Raw genomic sequence first — 6,945 nt, 5'->3', positions numbered from 1 at the left:
CAGTGTAAGTTTTCTGCTCCAAAGTCGTTCCAAAGGGAATGCAGAGCTTACAGCGAAAAGTCAACGCTGATACCGCCGAAAGTAAAAGGCGAAGAAGCTCCTAAGGGAGGCTTACAGCGAAAAGTCAACGCTGATACCGCCGAAAGTAAAAGGCGAATGAGCTCCTAAGGGAGGCTTACAGCGAAAAGTCAGCGCTGATATGTGATTGTTTCTAAGGAAATAACGGTTGTGATTACGGCTTCGGATATGTGTTTGGACATTCATTTGCACACCACATTACATCATAACATTTGCATTCATAAACATTCATCCAGGCATATGTAGGATAACCATCATCATAGCATAAGTGGTTGTTTCGGCAAAAAGGAAAAAATTGTCTTTTGTACTCCGTCGTATACGAAAAGAAGAGCTTCGGCAGAAAGGAAAAGCTGCTTTATGCTTCACTGTGTACGAAAAGAAGGGAAGGTGTTTTTTTCGCCTTGGGCTCAAAAAGATAATTTCGTCCACATCAAAGCACCTCATACATTAATGGAAGGGTAAGAGCATATTACAAGGTATGAATAAAATTCATTAAGAACAGTTTAGCCATATTTACAAAAGTTATTTCAAAAGTTTCTTGAGTTTTTCTGCAGTCTACTCCTACTGATCTTCATGGGGCTTCAGCTTCGGCATCATACTCTTTAAGCATCGGTCTCGGCTTCGTCATCCTACATGAATTAAGTTGTTGTGAGTCAAAACCAGTTTGAAGGAAAAGGTAAACACAATGTATGATTTCTTACTGGTTCAAGATGACTCCGAGCTTCGTCTCCAGCCTTTTCTCGCCCGCCTTTTGTCCATATCATCTTTACAAATCTATTAGAAATGCTTCGGGCGAGGTCAGGAATGTCATCTAAGATTGATGGTGATAGAGTGAAATTGGGCCTATTAACAATTTTTCCATGGTCGCAGCCAGCTTTCAGAAAAGCTGCAGCAGTGCCCCGAGAAGCTACCCAGGCACAGAAGTCACCGTGCCCGGCTATAACTTCGTCAAGCTCATCAATTTCACCCTCAATATGTTCGAAGGTCTTTTGTAAATCTTCAGTTGACGGGGTGAATTTCTCACTGCTAGCCCCAACTGAGTGGAATATCTTTCTCAGTCGTTGAATACATTTATTGCTAAACTCCAAACATTTGTCTTGAAGGCTTGCCAATAATTTTTTCAAATCTGAATTTTGTTGGATTTCGGCTTCAAGTTTCGCATTAAGTTCTTGCTTTTCTTGTTCAAACTGTTCAGATTGGCAGAGAAGCTTCGTATTCAATTCTGCTATTTTAGCTTCGGCTTCTGCCAATAAGCCTTCAGTTGTCTGAAGCTCGAAGTTTTTCTTTTCAATAGTAGTTGATTGCTCTTTTATTTTGCTCTCTAAATTTCCAATTATAACCTCGTGTTTTTTGTCCTCCAGATCCTGCTGCATTTTCAAAGCCTTACTCAACAGCATACTCTGCGCATAAACAACCTTCGTTAGAAATGTCTTCAATATTAAAAACAATAAAAGTCAAGGGAAAAGTAGTTCACCTTGAAATTGGAATAAAATAAACTACCAACGATATGTTGTCGTCGGTAGCGGCTAATATCCGTTTCCAGCTTCGGAAAACCGATACTCTTTGATAGAGTACCGATAATCTTAGCTCCAGTTTGATCCCGGATACAGCCTAATTTTTCATCGTCAATACCCCCGAAGAGGAGTGCTCCTGGTTTATATCCGCAAGATTTGGCATATTCTTTAAGTTCTTCTATTTCGGTTTTTGACAATTCTTGTCCAACTAAATTTTGAAACATGAAGGTTTCGTCCTCCGAAGTATCGTCAGCTATTTCCTTTCCTTTCCCAGACACTGCGGCCATGGTCTCTTCGGCGGCAGTAGTAGCTTCTTCTGACTCTCACTGAAATAACCCGACTTCACCATCTTGGAGAGATCAGCCTTAGAGACAGTTGACTTTCCGAAGTCCAAGTGGCTGGGCTTACTTGGCATGGCAATATGATAATCATCTTCGGAATCAGTTTCCTCAATATTTCCTTCTTCCGCGTCGGCAGCAACTTTGGAGATGGGGACAGTCTGCTCTGTTTCAGCGGTACGGATTCCTTCCGAGGTTACCAGTCCGGATCGTTGCATCGCTTCGGAGATGGGAACAGTCTCCGATCCTTCGGCTTCGCCTCCTTCACGCTCAACCCTAGCGGTAGAACGCACTCTGGCCATTTAATTCTGAATTTTTTGGGAACTAAGTACTTTTTCTTCCGAAGCTTTTTCTTCTGACGAAGTAGGCTTCAAACTGGAGCTTCGTTTGATTCCGAGAGTCAAGCTTCGGCTATGGTTAAAAATTTTGGCAGCAAAACAGTGCAAATAGCAATGAATGCTGTGGTAACTTCACACCTATCCGTCTGGTTATATAGTGATGCAGGTAAGAAGGTGAATCGCCAGGATTTTTACACCAGGCAAATAGCTGCTTGCACCCGCTGCAAGGTGGGACCGCTACGCGCTCGGAAACTAAATCGTTTCTCGACAACGAGCTCAGGGAAGGTGTTTTTTGGACCTTCGGCTTCCCGAAGCCTAAGAGACTTTTTTCACGGATCAAGCTCGTTACGAAAAACGATCTAGCACCGTGAAGGGGCTACTGTTGGAACTATGCTTCGTCGCCGAAGGTCTTGTAGGGAGAAACAGCTTCGGCTGAAGCTGTCCGCATGTGATGACCGAAGGTTCCTCTGTATGAAGCTTCGGAATTACAAACCGACTTAAGAGTAGAATGACCTTTTAGTCCATAAATGTTTGAGTCGCTGTTGTAATTCCTTATGAGGGACATAATTGTAATTCCTCACAGGCTGTGTCCCGTGCCTATAAATAGTGAACAGTATTCCTTTACTGTTCACGCATTCCTGTAATTGCAATCGCATCATTCGAGAATCAATCTTTGTCAAGGCAAAGCATTTGAGAACAAGTCCCCAACAGATACTCTAATTGGTATTTACACATGACATATTCTACAATTGATATACTTCAATGCTTCAATTGGTATCATTTAACTTATATGTGCTAAAGTTCGGATTATAGATAATTTGCCCATCCTGATCTCAAAATCAAAGTGCAAGTCTCCTACAAGTATTCAAAACTTGTAAGTACACTTCCAGGGGGAGGTTACTCTACAATCTAAGTCTTTGAGACTAAAGCATGTATTTAAGTCTATTATTTGCAGTAGTCCCATTGAAGGAAAATGGAGTCCCCTGAGAAAGACAATAATCTTCTACTGCAAAACTACAAGAATTTTCATTTGGTTCCACAAGTGGTTCCATTCTTCAGTTGATATTCATCAATTCATATCATTTACATGTCTTCTCCAGACTTTGATTAGACTATATTTCATATTTATTCTTCCCATGTTGCTATAAATGTATATGTTGTCAAAATATATCTTTTACCTATGCATAGGGGGAGTTAGTCTAATCAAACCATAGCTTGCACCTCTCTTTCTCATATGCTTTTCCTAAGTAGAGGATCTCCGTCGGGGGGGTATTTCATCGTCTATGTCAAAAGGGGAGAATATTCTTTCAAAATAGAGAATACTCTTTTAGGAGGAGTAATCTTTTAGAGGGCAAGTCATTTATTTGCTTTCTATATGCTTTTAATGTCTTCCTTTTCGGTGGTTGATTTCAAAGGGAGAGAAGTTTTAGGGACCAAAAGCATGAAAAAATATATCAAACACCAAACACCACCCAATTTTAAATTTTTAAATATTTTACAAGTGGATTTGGTTTCTTCAAGTATCTCTGGTCTAAAATAGGAAGCATGTGAATTATGGAGTTAGGGGGAGGCTTAAGTCCATAATCTCACTTTGGTTGTATTGTCATAAATCACCAAAAAGGGGGAGATTGTAATGAAAATGGACCCCGGGCCATTTGGCTAAAGGGATTTTGGTGCTTGATGATCAACATAACCTTGTGGACTAATGAGTTTGCTAGTGCTTGTTTTTATAGTTCACAGGATGCGATGAGGACTGAACTAAGGCACTGAGGATGCAACACCTCAAAAGAAGACATAAAAAGAAGCATAGAAGTCCAAGACTCAAGAACAAAAGAAACTCAAGGAATCAGCGAAGAAATCCATAAAGTGGGCACTTAGCCAGTGCACTAGTGGTGCACCGGACAGTGAACAGTAACCTATCTAGTGTGCACCGGACTGTCCGGTGGGACATGGGGCAGTCTGCACAGAGAGGCCTGCAACTGGGCGCTCTCAGACTGTAGCACTAGACTATCTGGTGTGCACCGGACAGTCTAGCAATGGTCGGATCCAACGGTCGACTGCTACAGATCCTAACGATCGGCTGACGTGGTAGGGCACCGGACAGTAAACAGTGCTTGTCCAGTGTGCACCGAACTGTCCGGTGCGCCCGTCGACAGAAAGCGGTTGCTTCTCTCCAACGGCTATAATTGTGGGGGAGGCTATAAATACCCTCTCAACCGGCCATTTCAAGGTGTGGGAGCCCAAACAACATACCAAGGCATATTGTAGACATTTCCAAGTGCTCAAACACCCAACGTCATCCACGAGAGTTTGTATCTCTACCTTTCTCTTTACCTTATGCATTTACATTAAGTTTTTAAGTTTCAATCTTGTCTTTTTGTTTAGATTATTTAGATTGAAACTTAGCCATTACGGTAGAGATAGCAACACTTAGATAAAACCTAGTTTGCACATTCTAGATTATTTATTTCCATAGGTTTTGCTCTAGTGATTTATTTGTGGCCTAGTTTAGAGAAAGAATTAGAAGTCCTAATTCACCCCCCTCTTAGGTGTCACTGTTTCCTTCATTGTGGAATATTTATTTGTCATGTTTACATATGAGCTCTTCTAGTGAGCATGTGAAATCAATTGATTAAAAGGTTGATAATGAAGATGATGATTCCATTGTTGCATACATTGTGTTGGAGTGTTGCTCCACAAGATCGATAAAGAAACTAAGGGCCCGTTTGGCACAGCTCCAGCTCCTGATTCTAAGCGAGGATCTGGAGGAGTTGTGCCAAACGGGTATTTTTTAAAACTGATTCTCGTGTGGAGCCGAAAGATCGGGAGCCATTTTTGTGAAGAAAGGTGGGATCTAAAAAACCCTGCTCCACCCTCCCTTAAAACAGCTCCTCAACCAACCAAATATGGACCCCCCCTTAAATTTTGATCGAAATTACCCGCAATTGCCATTGGACAAAAACATAACGAGCCAATTTATGGATTAAACATTTGAGACCATTTTATGCACTACTATGATGAGAATATTTTATATGTTATTGTTTCATAATTTTTTTCCGTATATGCATCCTACTTATTAGTTTGTAACAAAGTTGAACTGCAAAGGGTAAAACAGACAATCGCCACATACCACCAACTTTCAGAAGACAAGAATCAGTTTACTTGCCAAACGGTTTTAAAAATGATTTTGATTCTCTAGGAGAATCAGGAGGATCAACTCCTCACGAGGATCAGGATCTGGAGCTAAAGAAGCAGGAGCTGGAGCTTTGCCAAACGGGCCCTAAGAATGATATCAACTCAAAGTGGTATGTAATGGGTTGAACGGATGCTATATAATAGAGATGATTGTTACGACATGTTCAGAATGTGGAGGACAGTTTTTTGACGTCTCCACGAGGCATTGGTTAATAATTACGATTTGAGATCAAGTAGAGAACTATGCACAAAATAGGTCCTAGCTATGTTTTTTGTAGGCATGTAATGGCCTCAATCTTTCTAGCAAGTAAGGAATAAGTTTGGGCACTCACTAGGAACTATCAGTCACAAGTTTAATGAAGTACTAGATAACATTAATCGAATGACGGTTATCATAAAGCCCAAATACTACCAGTTTAGCGAGATGCATCCTAGACTAAGGGAAGCAAAATTTTGGCCATATTCTAAAGATTGCATTGGCGCAATTTATGGCAGCCACTTTCCTATGTTCGTGCATATGAATGAGCCAGTGAAATATTTTGGTCGACATGGATATGCCTTGTGGAATTTCATGGCGGTATGTGACTTTAGCATGAGGTTCACGTTTGTCGTGATTGGTTGGCTAGGCTCCGTACACGATACTCATGTTTTGTTGGTTGGTTTTGTGATATACGAGAAGCACTTTTACTTACGTGTGTTGCAGCTACATTTAGCCACTACATTAATTTAACACATGTATAAATTGCAAGTAAATACCTGGTTGAATCTGGGTATCCTAACAAAAAGGTGACCTAACACCTTATTAGGGTCAGAAGTACCATATAAGCGAATGGCAATATGGTTGCCATCCGATGGGTGCGAAGGAGATGTTCAACCATGCGTGTTCTTCCCTTTGTAATGTCGTCGAGCTTTGTTTTGGTGTTTTCAAGATGAAGTGTCATTTCGCTTAAACATTTCTCGTTATCCAATGAAGAAGCAATCGAAAATAATAATTGCTTGCATGGCTCTACACAACTTCATTAGGGACACTACCATACATGACACTTACTTTGATAACTATAATACAGATACTACTCAAGGTAGCCGAGCAGGACAAGATAGTAGTGGTGGACTACCTAATGGTTTGGACATGTAAGCTTTTCTAGATCATATCGCAATCACTTCAGTAGCCTGAGCATGTAATGATCGTGAATAGCATCCTGTGTTGTACAACATGTTGTGAACTTGATAACGACGACGAAACATATGTTGTATTGAGTCATATAATGTCATGAGTTCTTCGTTACATGTTGATTACATCAACAAATGTAATCTTATTAAGCTAACACAAAACAACTGGTACATATGTAATTTGCATTAAAGTAACCATTAAGAGCACATCAGCCAAAGGGCATTCTAGACATTTCACACTTAGGACAGACAATCTACAAACAGAAAATCAAGACTGACAAACACTCTAATCCTTCAGTCAGTAGACTCTAA

This window comes from Zea mays, chromosome 6 (genome assembly GCF_902167145.1).
Source record: "Zea mays cultivar B73 chromosome 6, Zm-B73-REFERENCE-NAM-5.0, whole genome shotgun sequence".
Taxonomy (NCBI): domain Eukaryota; kingdom Viridiplantae; phylum Streptophyta; class Magnoliopsida; order Poales; family Poaceae; genus Zea; species Zea mays.
This window is presented reverse-complemented; position numbering follows the sequence as displayed.